The following is a 21,441-nucleotide window of genomic DNA, read 5'->3' on the forward strand; positions in this document are numbered from 1 at the left end:
GTGGAGCCATTCTTAATATAATTTCCTGGCACTTAGTAGTTTCAAAATTTACAAAAATTTCGTTGTTGAATATTAACAAAAACTCTTAAATTGCATCAATTTTATGTTGTTCATTTCTCTTTTCCTGTGCTAGACAAAATAACCATTTTCAATGCAAAGACACTGTTTTCCTGCCACTTGCTCCACCCACCAGAACTAAACTATGTGCAATGTCCAAAAGGAGTGGTGATGGGTAATTACTCTTGTCAGGTGCTTTTGACTAGCATCAAAATCGGGCCCTTTATAGCACATATTCATATAAATGACAGCTCAAGTCAAACCTATCTATCTCCCTAAATAGATGAAACCATTCCCCACCCTTCAAACATTCTTTTTTCTTCTCTAAGGTTATGTCAAAAATCATCATGATTAATAGTCAACATGTCCACTCCACTCAAAGGACCTTTGAAAGAATTTGTCATTCTTTTAGAATTATATAGGAAATAAAACTCTTCCACAGGAACTGCATTGCTCCAAAGAAAATTTAGAGAAAAAGATATCTGTCATTAGTGAATATCAGCTAAAAATGCCAACAACATTTTTTTTGTTATTAGCACATAGTATATAAATATATAATTGGTTACCAAATTACTTTATATGAATGAATGTGGAAATAAGAGCACATTGCATTTTTATCATTTCTTTAATTCATTCTTTTCTTGTATCTCCCTCATAATTTCTGAAAGCTTGTAACAATTGAGAGACAATAACTTGATAGCTGGTATGCTTCCTCCTCTTTAGAATAGAGTAACATTCTATAGACTATTTTAGTAAAACAAGTTTGTAGGATAAACAGTTTCAATACTATTGATATTAATAAAGGATCCCCTTTTCCATACTTGACATAAAATGCTCTTCTTCAAAGGGAAAAATAAGCCTTAGAAAGTCATATATCCAAGAGAATACTTTAATAGGCCATATTTAAAATAAAGGATGTCATCTTTCTACACATTTCAGTTTCCATTGTTTCTTTCTTCCCTCCCTCCCTTCTTCCCTCTGATTCATTATAGGAGGAGAGGCTGCTTATTGCATGTCCCAGGTATAACCATTATTCATATAAGAAGTGAGAATGAGCAGAAAAATATGAAAAAAGAAAGAAATCAGAGAAGAGAAAATTGATCAGAAAGGTAAATGATGGCTACTATGTTGAATTTGAGTTCTGGTGAACAGAAAACCTTTTGAACATGAAGTACACTTTTTAAATTCTGTAATATCCCCATAGATGTAGCATAAGCGAGCTTCTCAATAACCATAAGAGATATCTAGTTAAGTAAAGGGATAAGAAAAGATTTATCTTCATAAAAAGGGAAAGCTGACATTATATGTATTGATTAAAAACAGTGCTTCCCAATGTAAGAAAAAAAAGAGTGTCATTTGAAGAGAAATAAATGAAAAACCAGATCTATCTTAATATCATGAACAAACTAGTTATTATATAAGGAAGGAAGATAGTTCTTCAAGTTTTCCTAATCACTTTCACACAGGAATGTTTCTACTATACAAAAGAATTGCACTTCAGAAGGCAATTTGAATTACACTAAAAATCTGTCATGTCATGGCTGCTGCAATTTCCCAAATCAGTAACTACACACAGAAGAGAGTGCTAAATGAAATCCCTTTTCTTCTCTCTCCCATACTCTACAATTTCTACTTTTTAGAAGCTAAATATAGTGAATATCCAAGCAATAGAGCAACCATAAATGACAGATTGACTGAAGATGGGTTTCTCTCATTTTTTAGGGAAGATTTAGAAAATGTACCATAATTCTATATAAGGCTGGAACAGCAGGTGAGCCTAGAAAATAATTTTAGTTTTTTTTTTAATTTCAGAACTAATTTTATTTTATACTGGCAGATTACTACTCTTCCAAAGATGACACAAAAATATCCTAAAATAAATTCATCCTTTTACCTCTTCTCTTTTTCTGTCATGCTGAATATTATAATTTAGCTCCTTAACATTCCATTAAAAGTAGTAGCAAATTTCTTCAGTCCATAAATTATCAAGAAAAAGACATCTCCCCCAACAGAAAAAATTTAAACACATACAAAAAGGATATCTAAACATCCAATATGTATATGTAAAGGTGTTCTGACTCACTAGTTGTCACAGATATGCAAATTAAAGCTACAACAAAGCATCACTATATGCCCAATAGAATAACAAATTTTTAAAGGGCTGACAATATAAAATATTACAAGAATATATATCAAGTAGGACCTCCATAAAATCTTGGCAGGATTCTAAATGAACTCTACTTTGTAAAACTGATACTTTTTAGTGTCCAAGCAAGTATATCTATTTTCAACTGAAACATGTACAAAAAATATTAATGTAGAGTTAAAAGCAGATTTCTTCATAATAATCCCAAACCAGAAACACACTAATTGTTATGCTACAATCAATGTATACAAAGTTGTTATAGGAGAACCCAAAGGAATATTACACAGAAATGAAATTAATGATATAATTCTACATAGAGCAAAATACAATAAATTCACCACATAATGTATGGAGAATGCCATACCCATACTTCATTATTATTACATTTATATAAAATACAAAACAAAACTATTGTATGATGCTAGAAGTCAATATGATGGTTGTCTTGGGGCAGAAAGGAGTAAAGGTCATTAGAAGGGACAACAAGGAAGGTTTCTGGGATGCTGTTCATTGTCTTCTACTTGCTCTGGTTACACATGTATGTTCACTTCGTAAAACTCACTGAGTTCAACACTTTCATTTCATTGCTTTCTTTATATATGGAATGCTTCAATTTAAAAGTTTATTTTAAAAGAAAATAAATAATAAGAGACCACAAGTACCACTATACATTAAACATGTTCAAAACACCTTTTAAGTCTCCAGATGATTTATATTTTTAAAAATTTTGTAGTTGCAGATGGACAGAATGCCTTTATTTGTTTATTTTTATGTGGTGCTAAGGATTGAACCCAGTGCCTTATGCATGCTAGGCAAGCACTCTGCTGCTGAGGTATAGCCCCAGCCCTCCAGATGATTTATTTAAATATTTTTTCCTCTCTCTTCTAACCTCCTCATTTTCTCCCTTTGTAATCCAGCCCTACTAGTCTGGTCTCATTCTAGCTTCTCCTCATTTGTAGTTTGCTTTGCTTATAGCATATTTGTATTTCAAAACAAAGTAATGTGATAAAAATGGACAGTTTAGGAGATAAGGATAAATAGAAAATAAGTCAACAAGAAAAATGCCCATGTACCCATACCACCCTGCTTAATCAACAGACATTATTTTGAAAGTTTTTGCTGTCTCTCAACAATCCCCATCCCATCTCCCTGTTAGAGCTATTCAGTTTTTAGAGCAATTCAAGCAGGTTTTTACCTGCTTTGAGAATTAAATTAATGAAATAATTCTATTGTAATCTCTTTGTGAATTTTTTTCCACTCTATTACATTGGTATTTTACTGAGATGAATCCACACAGATGCCTTTATCTTTACTCCAGTTTTTCACTGCTAAATAATATCTATGTAATGTATACCATAAATTATTTATTTTAAATATTTGTATTATTTACAGTATTTATGTCATTACCAATATTAATCTTAAAAGCATTCTTTTAATGTCTTTTTATTTGTTTAAGAGTTTTTAGGTATTACTCGGTCATTGGGTGAACAGTTTCAAATTTACTAGGTAATGCCAAATTATTTGCCAAAGCAACTGAACCCAAATGATTTCCTGTTGTCTCATATCTTTGCTTTGTATTGTTATTATTTTCAGTCATTCTAGTTAGTTTGTAATTTTACCTCAACATTATCATATATTTAATGGCCATTTCCCTTGTATTTTCTCTTTTATGAAAATACTAACTCTAATGTGCAGCTGAGATCCACTGCTCTACAGTAATACATTTCATTAGCCAAATGTCACTGAAAATGCTGCATGAACAAATGATATGATTTTAAAGATCTTATAAATTCATTTTCATTCATATTCTCATGGTCTTATAATCTGAAGAGTAGTCTCAACTCTTTCATTTTTCAGTGAAAATCTAGAATGGGGAACACTGAACCATTAATCCTCAAACAGTAAGAAATCAGTAACCCTACATATCCAAAGCATAACACATTGCACTGTTATCTTTTCTAAAACACCATAAACTTCTTGAAAGTAGGAATCATGAGAGAAGCGATTAATTAGCAAGCAGGGAGGAAAGTGGCTGCCATTCGGAGGAACCCCGCCGGCCAAGCCCGCACTGACCCCCAGGCTGAGTACGGGATTTCAGACGGGGAAGGAAGCGATACAGTCCTGTCCCCCACAACGGAAACTCCACCAAGGCAATCAGCGGCCACCATCTTGGAGAGCTGAAGTATCCACCGCCACTCTCCGACAGACTGCAACAATAAAACAGGTCTGTGTCACTCAGCCCATCCCCCATACATCGGGGAATCCGCATAAAACCTCTCCTAGGCTTTCCGGGGGAGGGAGTATCAGAGTGAGCCCGCATAAAGACTAGGGGAAAACTAGAGACACCTGACCTTCAACTCCCCCCCCATCAGCAGCCAAAACGAAACCTGTCTAGCCAGCGCTGGGGGAGGGGCAAGCAGAAAAAAACAAAATGATAGAGTGCCAGGGATCCCAATAGCCAATTGTGCGACCCCGGGGATCCGGGCTCACTGATTCGCCCGGCCTTCCCCACGGCTACAGAAGGCAGGGCGCCGCAGAGAATTGATAAATTAGCAAGCAGGGAGGAAAGTGGCTGCAATTCTGTGGAATCCTGCCAGATGAGCCCGCACTGACCCCCGGGCTGAGTGTGGGATTTCAGAGGGGGAAGAAAGCAGTACAGTTCTATCCCCCACAACGGGAACAAAACAATAGAGTGCCGGGGTCCCCAATAGACACCCTCCACACCCAACAAACGGCAGGTCCAGAGTACAGTTTGAACTGCCAAGAGCCATCACTCAGGGGAAATCTGGTCAAGCAGGAGAAACCAAGACTAGCAGGAGAAACTAGGGGACTAGAGGCCAGGCCCTCGCGACTGAGCGGCAACCGATCACCCGCCCGCTGCCTGAGATACTGGAGACTGCCCGCCTGCCTCGACGGGGAGCTGAAACCAAACAGAGACAGTCCAGTCACACAGCCCCATTAGGACACCCCAGCAAGGAGCCTTGGGCCTGTCATAGCAGAGTAGTGACGTCACTGGAACTCGGCCGTCGGAATTCCTTCCCAGCAGAATCCACGTTAGCAGGCACAGTTTAACAACACAAAGAAGAAATAACAGAGTAATACAGAACCAAAACAAATCTATAGAAGAGAGCAGAAACACGGCAATCAAATGGAAAGTAACGTGGACAACATGAGAAAACAAGGGAAAAAAGGAGTACAAACAATACAGGACAACTTAATTCTACATGAGGACATATAAACATCAGAAGCAGGGATAGGGAAAGAACTCAAGGCATACCTAACTCGAATGGAAAGGAATATTAGGGAAGACATGAGACAGCAAGTCCAAGCAATAAAAATGTATTTTGAAAACGCATTAAACAAACAAATTCAAATGGCAAAGAACGAGCTCTACCAGGAGATAGAGATCTTAAAAAAAAATCAGACAGTAATCCTAGAATTGCAGGAAAATATAAACCAAATTAAAAACTCAAACGAGAATATTACAAACAGACTTGATCAAGTAGAAGTCAGAACATCAGGTAATGAAGACAAGGTTTATCAACTTGAAAAGAATATAGTCAACACAGAAAAGATGCTTAAATCCCATGAGCAATCTATTCAAGAGATATGGGATGTCATTAAAAAAACAAATTTGAGGGTCATCGGGATAGAAGAAGGCACAGAGACTCAAACCAAAGGAATGGACAGCATATTAAATGAAATAATTCTAGAAAACTTCCCAGAGATGAAACATGAAATGGATTGCCAAATCCTGGAAGCCTACAGGACCCCAAACATTCAAAACCATAATAGACCAACTCCAAGACATATAATTATGAAGATAGCCAACGTACAGAACAAGGAGAGAATATTAAAAGCTACGAGAGAAAGGAGGCAGATTACATTCAGGGGTAAACCAATTAGGTTAACGACTTATTTCTCATCACAGACTTTGAAAGTGAGAAGATCCTGGAACAATGTATTTCAAACGCTGAAAAATAATGGATTCCAACCAAGAATACTGTATCCAGCAAAATTAAGCTTCAGATTTGACAATGAAATTAAAATCTTTCACGATAAACAAAAGCTAAAAGAATTCGCAGCAGGAAAACCAGCACTGCAAAGCATCTTGAGCAAAATACTACAAGAAGAGGAATTGAAAAATAGTGCCCAAAACTAACAGCAGGAGGTATCTCAGTAAAGGGGGAGGAAAATAACCAAAAAGTAAAACCAGCCAAACTAAAATAAATAAATAAAGAAGTATGACTGGAAGTACAAATCATATCTCAATTGTAACCTTAAATGTTAATGGCCTAAACTCACCAATCAAGAGACATAGGCTAGTAACCTGAATCAAAAAAATAAATCCAACAATATGCTGCCTTCAAGAGACTCATATGATAGGAAAAGACATACACAGGCTGAAGGTAAAAGGTTGGGAAAAATCATACCACTCACATGGCCCTCGGAAGCAAGCAGGAGTGGCCATACTCATATCGAATAAAATCAACTTTAAACCTAAGTTAATCAAGAAGGATAAAGAAGGACACTATATACTGTTAAAAGGAAACATCCACCAACAAGACATAACAATTATCAATTTGTATGCACCAAACAATGGAGCTGCAACATTGATAAAACAAACTCTCCTCAAGTTCAAGAGTCAAATAGACCACAACACAATAATTATGGGTGACTTCAACACACCACTCTCGCCATTAGACAGATCCTCTAGACAAAAACTGAATAAAGAAACTATAGAACTCAACAGCACAATCAATAACCTAGACTTAACCGACATATATAGAATATATCAACCATCATCAAGTGGATACACGTTCTTCTCAGCAGCACATGGATCCTACTCAAAGATAGACCATATATTATGCCACAAGGCAACTCTTAGTAAGTATAAAGGCATGGAGATAATACCATGCACCATATCTGATCACAATGGAATGAAATTGGAAATCAATGATAAAAGAAGGAAGGAAAAATCCTACATCACATGGAAAATGAACAATATGTTACTGAATGATCAATGGGTTACAGAAGACATAAAGGAGGAGATGAAAAAATTCTTAGAGACAAATGATAATACAGACACAACATACCGGAATCTATGGGACACAATGAAATCAGTTATAAGAGGGAAATTCATTTCTTGGAGTTCTTTCCTCAAAAAAAGAAATAACCAACAAATAAATGAACTCACACTACACCTCAAAAACCTAGAAAAGGAAGAGCAAAACAACAGCAAATGTAGTAGAAGACAAGAAATAATTAAAATTAGAGCAGAAATCAACGAAATTGAAACAAAAAAAAACCATTGAAAAAATTGATAAAACTAAAAGTTGGTTCTTTGAAAAAATAAATAAGATAGACAGGCCCTTAGCCATGCTAACGAAGAGAAGAAGAGAGAGAACTCAAATTACCAACATACGGGATGAAAAAGGCAATATCACAACAGATACTACAGAAATACAGAAGATAATTAGAAAGTATTTCGAAACCCTATATTCCAATAAAATAGAAGATAGTGAAGATATCGATAAATTTCTTAAGGCATATGATCTGCCCAGATTGAGAAAGGAAGACACACACAATTTAAACAGACCAATAACAAAGGAAGAAATTGAAGAAGCTATCAAAAGACTACCAACCAAGAAAAGCCCTGGACCGGATGAGTATACAGCAGAGTTCTACAAAACCTTCAAAGAAGAATTAATACCAATACTTTTCAAGCTATTTCAAGAAATAGAAAAAGAAGGAGCTCTTCCAAATTCATTCTATGAGGCCAACATCACTCTGATCCCAAAACCAGACAAAGACACTTCAAAGAAAGAAAACTACAGACCAATATCTCTAATGAACTTGGATGCAAAAATTCTCAATAAAATTCTGGCGAATTGAATACAAAAACATATCAAAAAACTTGTGCACCATGATCAAGTAGGATTCATCCCTGGGATGCAAGGATGGTTCAATATACGGAAATCAATAAATGCTATTCACCACATCAATAGACTTAAAGACAAGAACCATATGATCATCTCGATAGATGCAGAAAAAGCATTTGACAAAGTACAGCATCCCTTTATGTTCAAAACACTAGAAAAACTAGGGATAACAGGAACTTACCTCAACATTGTAAAAGCTATATATGCTAAACCTCAGGCTAGCATCATCCTAAACGGAGAAAAACTGAAGGCATTCCTTCTAATATCTGGAACCAGACAGGGATGCCCTCTATCGCCACTTCTATTCAATTTAGTTCTCGAAGTACTAGCCAGAGCAATTAGACAGACAAAAGAAATTAAAGGCATAAAAATAGGAAAAGAAGAAATTAAATTATCGCTATTTGCGGATGACATGATAATATACTTAACAGACCCAAAAGGGTCTACAAAGAAGCTGCTAGAGTTAATAAATGAATTCAGCAAAGTGGCAGGTTATTAAATCAACACGCATAAATCAAAGGCATTCCTGTATATCAGCAACAAATCCTCTGAAATGGAAATAAGGAAAACCACTCCATTCACAATATCCTCAAAGAAAATAAGATACTTGGGAATCAACCTAACAAAAGAGGTGAAAGGTTTATACAATGAAAACTACAGAACCATAAAGAGAGAGATAGAAGAAGATCTCAGAAGATGGAAAAATGTACCCTGTTCATGGATAGGCAGAACTAACATCATCAAAATGGCGATATTACCAAAAGTTCTCTACAGGTTTAATGTGATGCCAATCAAAATCCCAATGGCATTTCTTGTAGAAATAGATAAAGCAATCATGAAATTCATATGGAAAACAAAAGACCCAGAATAGCAAAAGCAATTCTAAGAAGGAAATGTGAATCTGGAGGTATAGCCATACCAGAGTTCAAACTGTACTACAAAGCAATAGTAACAAAAACAGCATGGTACTGGTACCAAAACAGGCGGGTGGACCAATGGTACAGAATAGAAGACACAGAGACTAATTCACAAAGTTACAACTATCTTATATTTGATAAAGGGGCTAAAAACATGCAGTGGAGGAAGGATAGCATCTTCAACAAATGGTGCTGGGAAAATTGGAAATCCATATGCAACAAAATGAAATCGAATCCCTTTCTCTCGCCATGCACAAAAGTTAACTCAAAATGGATCAAGGAGCTTGATATCAAATCAGAGACTGCATCTGATAGAAGAAAAAGTTGGCTATGATCTACATACTGTGGGGTCGGGCTCCAAATTCCTTAATAGGACGCCCATAGCCCAAGAGTTAATAACAAGAATAAACAAATGGAACTTACTTAAACTAAAAAGTTTTTTCTCAGCAAGGAAAACAATAAAAGAGGTAAATAGAGAGCCTACATCCTGGGAACAAATTTTTACCCCTCACACCTCAGATAGAGCCCTAATATCCAGAATGTACAAAGAACTCAAAAAGTTAAACAATAAGATAGCAAATAACCCAATCAACAAATGGGCTAAGGACCTGAACAGACACTTCTCAGAGGAGGACATACAATCAATCAACAAGTACATGAAAAAATGCTCACCATCTCTAGCAATCAGAGAAATGCAAATCAAAACCACCCTAAGATACCATCTCACTCCAGTAAGATTGGCAGCCATTATGAAGTCAAACAACAATAAGTGTTGGCAGGGATGTGGGGAAAAGGGTACACTTGTACACTGCTGGTGGGACTGCAAAATGGTGAGGCCAATTTGGAAAGCAGTATGGAGATTCCTGGGAAAGCTGGGAATGGATCCACCATTTGACCCAGCTATCACCCTTCTCTGACTATTCCCTGAGGACCTTAAAAGAGCGCACTATACGGATACGGCCACATCAATGATTATAGCGACACAATTCACAATAGCTAGACTGTGGAACCAACCTAGATGCCCTTCAATAGATGAATGGATAAAAAAAAATGTGGCATCTATACACAATGGAGTATTATGCAGCACTAAGAAATGACAAAATCATAGAATTTGCAGGGAAATGGATGGTATTAGAGCAGATTATGCTAAGTGAAGCTAGCCAAGCCCTAAAAAACAAATGCCAAATGTCTTCTTTGATATAAAGAGAGCAAATAAGAACAGAACAGGAAGGAAAAGCATGAGGAAAAGACTAACAGTAAACAAAGCGAATGGGGGGAGAGAAAGGGAGAGAGAAGGGAAAGCATATGGAAATGGTAGGAGACCTTCAATGATACACAAAATTATAAGAGGTTATGAGGGGCAAGGGGGAGGGGGGAAAAAGGGGAGAGAATTGAACAACAGCAGAGGAGATAGAGAGGGAAGATGGGAGGGGAGGGGAGGGGAAGGGGGATAGTAGGGGATAGGAAAGGTAGCAGAATACAACAGTCACTAATATGCCATTATGTAATAATGTGAGTATGTAACAGTTGTGATTCTGCAATCTGTATTTGGGGTAAAAATGGGAGTTCAAAACCCAATTGAGTCAAATGTATGAAAGATGATATATCATGAGCTCTGTAATGTTTTGAACGATCAATAAAAAAAATAAAAAAAGAAAGTAGGAATCATGTCTAGTTCAACTTTATATTTCTGGAATATAATACAGTGACTTAGTCATAGTTGACACATAAAAAAGATGTATTAATTATTAAATTAATAAATATCCATTTGCAGTATTGGGAGGACTGTTTATCCAGACCACCTTCTCCTCTCAAGGTCAAGGAAAAGCCTTTTCCATGTGTCTTCTATGAACATGAACATTCTGCTTCAATTTATCAGTCTCTTCAGATTTTCTGCACTTAAAATACTCAGAACTTCATTCAACTCTATTTTGGTGAAAAAGGCTCATTTTTTTGGATGTCTAAAAATGTTTTGGTTTTGTGATTTAATGTCTGCCTTCCTAAGCTTTATGGAGGTATACTTGACAAATATAAAATGTATATGTTTCATATACAATTAGATGTTTTGCTGCATATATATGTGTGTGTATATATATATATATATAGATGTGTGTGTGTGTGTGTGTATACACACACACACATATATATATATATATATATATATACATACATACTCACACACATACTCTCACATTGTGAAACAACACAATAAACTAATTTAACATATTGTTCATTTCACATAGGTAGCATTTTCTTGCATGTGTGTGAGAGAGAGAGTGTGTGTGGTGAGAATACTTTAGACCTTCTCTCTTAGTAAATTTCAGGTGCATAAAACTAGAGCCAAGTTGCTATATGATAGATCTCCAGAACTTTCTGGCATACAAGTTTTTACATCTGTTTATTAGGATTATTGACCTACAGTTTTCTTTTCTTATGGTGTCTTTTGGGTGATACAGGTTTCATAAAAAGAGTTTATAAGTGTTCCCTCTTTTTATTGGATGAGTTTAAGAAGGATTGATATTAATTACTCTTGAATGATTGACAGAATTCACCCATGAAACCATCTTGCCATGGGCTATTTGTAAAAGTTCCCTCTCAAACCTTCCCTCTATCTTCTATTCAATATTTTCCTAAAAAGCCAAACCGATACTTCCTCATAGCAGTTTTTCCTAATCTCACCAGGAAGAAGTGATCTTTTCTTCCCTAGTAACTGCATTAAGGATATTCAATTCTATAAAATCGGCAATTAATCTTAACTTGACTGCTCAATGTCATCTTTTCATTGTCTTGAATTTTAAAAATACCATAAACTATGCTTTGTAACTTAACTAAGAGTTATGACCCCAAATGGCATGGATTTTATTGTATGTCTATTTTATCCATGTGGAATTTTTAACCAAATAATTGGACAGTTTGTTCATGTGAGTAAATTCATTTATAAGTTATTCTTAAATCAATGGTTCTCAAATTTGAGCATATATCAGAATTACATGGAAGGGAATTAACATAGATTGAATATGAATTTCTGGGCACCACCTTGAATTTTCTCACTCTGTAGATCTCACAAAGAGACTAAGAATTTATACATCTCTCAAATTCTCTGGGGATCCTAATGTTGCTAGGTTCAGTACCATACTTGGAAAATTTCTGCTTTAAATCTTCCGGTCTTGAGAATTGTTGCTATAATTTGGTTCTCACTATCTGTTACAAAATTTAGACATCAGTACCCTTCTCTCTTTGGAAGTTTATAGAGGATATTACTCATTCAGAACTAATATAGATGATACTGACCAGTCGGCTGTGGTAAGTAGCTATTTCAAATTCACTTTGGTCTATTTCTTCTAACCTTCTGGTTCCTGAAGATTAATATTATAAATCACGAACACCCGGCTATCCTAACTTCCTACATCTCCTTTTATCTTGGAATATTCTGTTATATCCTCTTGTGATTAAGATTTAATAACTTACATTTCTTTATACTTCTCATATTTCCTCAAAATATGGGTGCTCATCTATTGATATTGTGCTTTTAAGAGGCTATCTGTACATCTTCTATTTTGTTGAAGAAGGTCACATTTACGGTTTCACTCTTCTCTTTCTCTGTATATGAAGTTGGAAAAGAAGCTAGAGTGGTTGGAGTGAGTGTATAAATTTGAAGGAGTTGAACTTGAGAATAGAGAAAATGTTTTAATATAGAAATGTAACCTTTATGAGCTTTCATGAGGAATGAAACCTTCCAAAAAAGAATTTTCCTTCTTCCATGATTCTGGGCTGGACCATGAGTATAATAAGTCTTCTTAGAACCTATAAGCTTTGCTGGTCTCCCAACTTACTATCTTTTAATTTTTTATTATTAGTTTGGCTATGTCTAACAAGTTTTAATGTGGTTTTAAATTATATACTATAAATTGTTCTCTTTGCTGTTTTTTTTTTCTTTTTGTCTAGGTCATGATAGCCATGAAAAGAATGAGGGAATGTTCAAAACTGAAAGAGACTAAAAAGATGTGACATAAATGTGCCCCATGATCCTAATATAATTCCTTTTCCTATAAAATTTATTATTGGCTCAACTGAATAAATTTGAGTGAGTCTGAGAATTAAATGGCAGTGATCTATTGAGGTTAATTTTCTGATTTTGATGTTCATACTATTACTATATAGGATAATGTTGTTGTTTATACAAAATGTGTACTAAAGTATTTGAGGCTGAATGGACATCAGGTTAATAACACTTTCAAATAGTTCAGAAAAAAGTTATTTATACTATACTCAAAACTGTCTATAAGTCTCTGATTATTTCAAAGTGAAAAATATTTTTAAAAACATAAATGTTATCAGAATTTTGAAAAATGATACACCAGAGCTCTAAACTAAGAGCCTTGTCCAGGAAAAAATGGCAAATCACAGTACAGTTTTAAAAATGAATTGAGCATGAGAGGCAGGTATGATGGTAAAGAGAACCTCCTTATTTGTATTGTTAAACTGGACTCAACTTCTATCTCATTAAGCAGTGGGAGAAGCTACTAAGAATAATTGAGGTTATTCATATGGCATATTTTTTATGTTGTGTGGTCTGTTATTCATCCTGGGGGATGCTGAAGGTATCAAGATGGAGAAGGCCAGATGGCATTTTGTCTAAACTTTCCAATCCACGGCACACAGCAACATGCCACATATTATAAAAGTGATATAGGGATGCAGGAAGTAGTTTAACTTGCTCTTCTAAAGGATTATGAGTGATATTGATGTCATAAGAAACATTGCATTAGTACCCATGTAATAAAATGTGAAACAGAATTAGTCATAATAATTTTTCCCTTTCATTTCCAAAAGAATTTTAAGGAACATGAAATTTTGGCACCTTGAAAGTTCTTCATTGTGAATCCCTGCTTTCAAACCCCTTGACCTAGATCTCAAGTGACTTCAGAGATAACCTCTAAAATTAGGAAAGAAGATAGCCATGAAAAGATGAGGGGAGCCCAAGACACACACCCAAGTCTATAGTTTCTGATTTGACCTAGAAGTACCAAGGACTTCCAGAAAAAATATCTTGACAAGAAAATGAGGAAGTGAAGTGAAGCAGATGAGTTGGTGCTAAAGGTCCTTAATTATCACTGATAGAAAAGGTATCAATGATCTATCATTGTTCACCTTCAGTCACAGACTGATATGACTTAGAGAATTTCTGGTGTGAATACACAGAGTTATATTAGAAAAAAAATCTGCAAAAAGCTGAAAAAAGGGAATATTGTTATTTCCTTGCAATGAAGTCTCATGACCTAAATAACAGAAATGAATACCAATTTTCCAAATGCATTTGGTCATGTTGACCAGTGAGTAAAAAATCATAAGGGTTACCAAATGGGAAAAATAGATCATTGTGTAATATTTGAAATGAGACAAATTTAACTACATAAAATATATTGTAAAGTTGAGTTGTCAAACTTTCCTCAGAAAAGGATTTAAGACAATATACAGAATAATGGCAATTAATGGCTGATTAAATAGCTCTTCATGAACTGGTTTGAAATTATTGGATATTTTCCTGATTGAAATCAACACAATATTTTAATAGAAAGAGTGATAACATTTAGGCAAGAAAAGCAAAAATAATTGTCTAGTGGACTTAAATATTAATAAATTATCTTTTTACTCAAAAAGCTCAGAATAAGCCATCTGGAGACAATGTAATTCTGAGTTTGTAATTTGGATGTTTGGGTCCAACTTCAACAATTAGTAATCCTGTAACCTCATTTCTGAGAAATATATAATTGTTTTACATAAGTGTACTAGGCAGTTTGAAAAATGCAGAGATGAAAATATATGTCTTTTAGGATTTTGATTTTTCCAACATTGAAAGGAGAACAATGTATAACTTTCTCCATTTTTGTCTAAACATTTTTCAGTTATGCATTACATTTAAACAGAAGCTAAATAGAAAGTCATAATTAAAAACTAACTTTAACATTGATTCATTTAAAAATTAAACCAATTATTGGCAAAACTATCAATTCTTGCTTAATCACATCCTCTTTGTCAATTAAGGACAAATGATCCAAATATAATTATTTTGTAGTTAAGGTAACACAACTTTCACAAGACAATAATTTTTTTTTAAAAAAAAGTATTTTCAAAAGAGAAGGAACTTTTGTCAAAACCTCAGATGTGCAGTAATAGATATGTTAATAGATAATATTAATAAACCTCTTTGACATACAACAAAGGAATAAACATTGAGTGCAACTGTAAGTAAAGCCGAGTTGTGTGACATTTTTATTTGTAATTTTATTTTGAAAATTGGATGCTAAGTTTGTAATATCCAATGCTCACTGTAAACATACTTTGGGGCCTTTTAAAATACCATATCAAAAAACAAAGGCTGAAAGTTTTCTCTGATAAGTGAATGTTGATCCATAATGGGGTGGGTGGGGAAGAATGAAGGAACTTTGGATTGGGCAGAGGGCAGTGAGGGGAGGGGAGGGGGTGTGGGGGCAGGAATGATGGTGGAATGAGACAGATATTATTACCCTATATACATGTATGACTACACTACCAGTGTGACTTTGTACCATGAACAGCCAGAGGAAGAAGAAATTGTGTTCCATTTGTGTACAATGTGTCAAAATGCATTCTATAGTCATGTGTAACTAATTATAATAAATTTAAAAACATAAAATAAAATACCATTTAAAAAAATAAGTACTTATATTTTGTTTTACAGCATTGATCAGGATTATCATAAAATAATTATCTGGTCAATAATTTCTAAATATCCTAGTCCCTTGTCAAATCTAAGATTCCATGAGGGAAGAGACTTTGTCTCTCATTTCGTTTATGGCACTGTCCACACTGACTGGGACATCATAAGTACACAAAAGGAAATTTGTTGAATGAATGAATGATTTAGTGTAAATTCTACCCAACATAATTTTAAAATGTTCCTGATGTATTTCATGTTATTTATTCAACTATATAGACAAATTATTAATTGTATATAAGTATTTATAAAATATTGGACCGCTAGTCTTTACAAAAAAACTACGAAGTATAGAAAAGGTTGATCTGTGACAAAGCAGAATCAAGTTTATCTGGAAAAAAAATATGGGACCTCAAGTATCACCCTTCCTGATGCCTCATATTTTATAATTTAAGATTTCTTTCTGTTTTGATTTTCAGCATTGCTTTTCCCAAAGGTCTTATTTTTAAATGCAGATTCTCAGGGGAGGGGATATTCAGAGTCTAGAATATCTTAGGAGTAAATTCGTTTTGCCATTTCAACTTCTCTAATTGTTTTTTTTTTCCTGCCAAAATCTCTTCACTGAAATTATCCTGGTATAGTTTTTCAGTCTTTTGATCAGTACAAAAAAATATACACAAGATACATAGTATGGAAGGCTTAAATACACTGGAGGGGGGAGTCATGAAAAGTTTCATGTACTTCTTATCAGACTGACAACTTTCTACCTTAATAATTGTTTCAGTAACATTTTCAAATATTTACTCTTCTATATCCTGGAGGCAATTGATTGGGGTTGTTAGTATCTTAACCTTTTTTCATACATTTTTTAGTAAAAATTTTATTGACATAGAGCATAAATATAGAAGAGCATTCAACATAAAAATAAAGCTCATTGAATTTGTGTAGAGTTGACATATTCATATAACCAGCTCCCCCAACACTAGCAATACCACAGAACTCCCCACTGACCCTCCTCCCATTCATTGACTCTTTGTACTGTATAAAAGGTTTCTGATAATTTTAGCCAGAGGCTCTCAATAGAATGTGTAGGCAATTATCACTTTTTTTTCAGCTTTTCTGCTCTAGCCAAAGTTCTGAGGAACTGAACACAATCCCATTTGACATCCTCTGACATATCTATAAGATTTTTTAAAAAATCAAATGTCTTAAAATAATTTTGTGATCCACCTCAAGGAGAAATAACTCGAATTTTTGCATTTAATGATATCATTCTTCAAAATGATACCAAGTAATTGATCATATCTATTGTTATTACTTCTTGCCTTGAAATCTGGGGATATTAGCACTAAAAGTTTCCCCTAGGAGTAATAACTTTCAAAGGACAGCCTCTTAGGAGGCATTCCAATACCAGACCTTAAATTTTGAAAATCAGATGCTGAGTTTGTGATATCCAGTGTGTCAGGTTTTGCTACAGTGCTATAATAACAGAAATGGCATGGTGTTGGCATCAAAACAGACATAAAAACCAATGGTACAGAATAGAAGACACAGACACAAACCCACATAAATACAGTCAACTCTTACTAGACAAAGGTGCCATAAACATGCATTGGAAAAGAGATAGCCTCTTCAACAAATGGTGCTGAGAAAACTGGAAATCCATATGTAACAAAATGGAATTACACCCCTATCTCTCACCTACGCAAAACTCAACTCAAAGTGGAACAAGGACTTAAGCATTAGACCAGAAACCCTGTGCCTACTAGAAGGAAAAGTTGGCCAAAATATCTATCATATCACCTTGGAACCAAATTCCTCAACAAGACTCTAAAGCACAAAAAGTAAAATAATAAATGGGATGGTATCAAACTGAAAAAAGCTTCTTCACAGCAAAGGAAGCAATCAAGAATGTATACAGCTTACTGAATGGGAGAAAATCTTTGCTACCTGAACCTCAGAGAGAGCACTAATATCTGGGATATATAAAGAACTCAAAAAACTTAATACCAAATACCAAATACCCCAATCAATGAATGAGCAAAGAAACTGAATAGACATTTCACAGAAGAAGAAATACAAATGGTTAACAAATATATGAAAATATGTTCAATATCACTAGCAATTAGAGAAATTCAAAATAAAACTACACTGAGATTTCATCTTACTCCAGTCAGAATGGCAATTATAAAGACTACGAGTAACAATAAATGTTTGGGAGGTATGGGGGAAAAGGTACACTCATACATTGCTGGTGGGACTGCAAATTGGTGCAGCCTCTCTGGAATGCAGTATGGAGATTCCTGAGAAAACTTGGAATGGAACCACCATTTAACCCCATTATCCCACCCCTTGGAATATACCCAAATGACTTAAAATCAGCATAGTATAGTGATGCAACCACATCAATGTTCATGGATGCTGAATTCATAATAGGTAAGTTATGGAACCAAACTAGGTGCCTTTTAACAGATGAATGGATAAAGAAAATGTGGTACATATACACAATGGAATATTACTCAGCTATAAAGAAGAATGAAATTATGGCATTTGCCAGAAAATGGATGGAACTGGAGGCTATCATGTTAAGTAAAATAAGCCAGCCCCCCAAACCCAAAGGCCCGCTGTTCTCCCTGAAATGCAGATGCTTCCTCACAAAGATGTATAGGGGAGGGAGAAGTGGAGGTTCACCAGATTGGGACAGAGGGGAATGGGGGAATTGGAGGTGGAATGAGAATGAAAAAGACAGGAGAATGAATCAGATGTAACTTTCCTATGTTCATATATGAATACACCACCAGTGTAACTTCACATCATGTACAACCACAAGAATGGGAAGTTACATTCCACGTATTATGTTATGTCAAAATACATTCTACTTTCATGTATAATTAAAAGTAACAAATAATTTTTGTTAAAATACAGACAGCTTCTAGTTTATTCCTCACTTCACAGAGTTAAAGAATAAAGGCATTCAAATTCTCAACAAACTTTAGATTTAGAGGATTAGACTGACAAGACACCATTATTGATCATTCCATTCAGCCAATCCAATTTGTGCAATCCTAGAAAAGTGAAACATTTCTTCACATTGTTATGTCAGACCTGCCCTAGAAACCAAGTCCACCCAAATCTAATGCATGAGTATTTCCAAACTATAGGTAGAGCTGCTTCTGTGGAGTGAGATAGTTTGCATCTAAGCTCTAGCTCCACCACTAACTAGTTAGGTAGCTCTGACAAATTTCTTACATCTCTAAGTCTTGGTGCACTCATATTCACAATAAGTTATTGTGCTAATTGGATTAAATAAAGCAAATAGAGTACTTGGTATAGTACTTGGCATACAGTTATTACTTAGAAAATGAGAATTATTACAGCTGTTATTGTTGTCAACAGAGGGAAAGAAAACCAGGTGTAGCTTCACTGCTTACATTCTAGTAAAAATGTCTTTATCAGCACATTATTGTTTTAGTTAGCTTTATATCACTGTGACCTAAAGACCTAACAAGAGCATCATCATGGAAGAAAAATTTATTTTGGCTCATGGTTTCAGAGGTTCAGTCAATGGTGACTGCCTTCATATCTTTGGAAAGGAAGTGACACAGAATATCAAAGAAAAAGGGCATGGTAGAGGAAAGTACCTTAGGAAATGGTACCAGGATGTAGGAGGAGGGGATGGGGAGGGAGAAAAAGAAATAGTTCTGCTCACCAGGGACAAAATATAAGCCAGGATGGGGCACACTCAATTATCTACTTCTAGCCATTCTATTTTTTTTAATTTTTTTTCTAGCCATTCTAGATTACTCCACTTCTAGATTACTTCTACTTCTACTTCTATATTACTCTACTTCTAGATTACTCCACTGGTTAGGTAAAGCCTCTTATGACTCAATCATTTAAATTCTGAACATTCTTACATTGTTTGGAGAATGGCTCATAGTTAACCCATAACAGTTATAGTTATAAATTATAGTGGGGTTCTTTTGACATAATCATATATGCATGGAATATAATTTGCCCCATTTCCATTCCCATTACTTCCTCTTTCCCTCTTCTCTCCCCCACCCATTCTTCTCCCTCTACTATATTAGTCTTCCTTCTATTTGATTTTTCTTCATTGATTCTTTATAGATATGCATAAAGGCGAAATTCACTGTAGCATATTCATGTGTACATAGCATAATTTGGGCGATTTCATTCTGCTAGTTTTCCCTAAGATCCATGAATAAGATCTTTGGTGGAGGGAAAATAAAACAAGACCAGAAATATATTCCTTAGTTACTAGTCCTTTCTCTTCCTTGCCTCATTACTCCAATCCTCTTAAGTGCCTTCTTCTCTTGGAGATGGGGGAAAGAAAGAAACATTCACTGGCCAACGATTAAATAATTAGCTATGGTTGTCAATACACCTCAGAATAGCACCTCTGGAAGGTACAGCAAAATTTAGTTATGAATGGATTGTACAGACTATGGCTGATTATCAGAGAGACCACCTCTCACCTCATGCTTCACACATAAAGAGTTGTGGAACTCTTTTCTCTGTTGCTTTGAATGCCAGCACTATGTAGCCAAAGAGGAACTGGTTTTTACTAGTTGACACATTCCATCATTGGAACATTTTGTTTTCATAATCATTTTTTAAATATCTTATTGTGAAATCATCTCACATCTCTTTTTTTCCCTTTGTATTTATCGCACTAAAATTCATCCTGATTAAATCTTATTTTTGCAAGTTACCAGCATTATTTTACACAGCACTTTGACATCCAGTGTTAGCTACTTGTCTCAGGTTTTTGATATCTAAGAATTGGACATCATATCTCTTAAGCATGCCTCTGAGTATTTTTATATTTTGCAGACTAGAAGAGAAGGTAGGAGTATGTAAAATGTATAAATCTGCTCCCATCACACAAATACTGTGATATGGCCCATTATCCAATGAATTTATAATATAGCCCTTGGCAATCTATTTAAGTGTATAATTATCCAGTTCTTTTATTATCTCCTTGTCCATCAAAACTAAGTGGTAAATATATTGGCTTTCCCCTACAGAAATAACAGGAACAAACATATGAATTTATTTATATATGCAGCATCACTAAAGTATCAAATAACTGCTATTGGCCAATCATATTAGAGCTATAGCAGGTCTGGTTTCTTTTTGTAGAGCTTCTTTATTTAGTCCCAACCTTTGTTTTTCAGCTTAGAACATCAATACAAATTTCAGTTTATTTTTTATTGAAATTCAAATATATATCCCCTAGAATAAGTACAATATTGAAAAGTATTACTTGTCAGGTTCAGATACTAGAAATAATTTTACACTCCATCTAGTCTTGTTGCCTAAACAACACTAGATTAATCCATGGAGTCGGCATCAAATAAACAGCATAAGATCCTATTACATAGTTCTCAAAGGAAGTATTTAAATGCTTCAACATCATTCTGATTCAGTAAATAAATGAGAGTACTAGAAATCCAAGAACCTTTCTGCTCACACTGAGGCTTGCTTGTTCAACAATCTCTCTGGGAATTTCAAGACACCCATCTGCAGCTGTTCCACTTTTTACTGGGCTTTATGAAGCACATGCTTCACAAAGAAAAACCAATCTGCTCATTCAGGTGCAGAGTAATACTGGAGCATACTTCAGGAAGAGGAAGAAAAGTAGCCACTAGAAATGGA

This window comes from Spermophilus citellus (genome assembly GCF_964194105.1).
Source record: "Spermophilus citellus genome assembly, chromosome: X".
NCBI classification, from domain to species: Eukaryota; Metazoa; Chordata; class Mammalia; order Rodentia; family Sciuridae; genus Spermophilus; species Spermophilus citellus.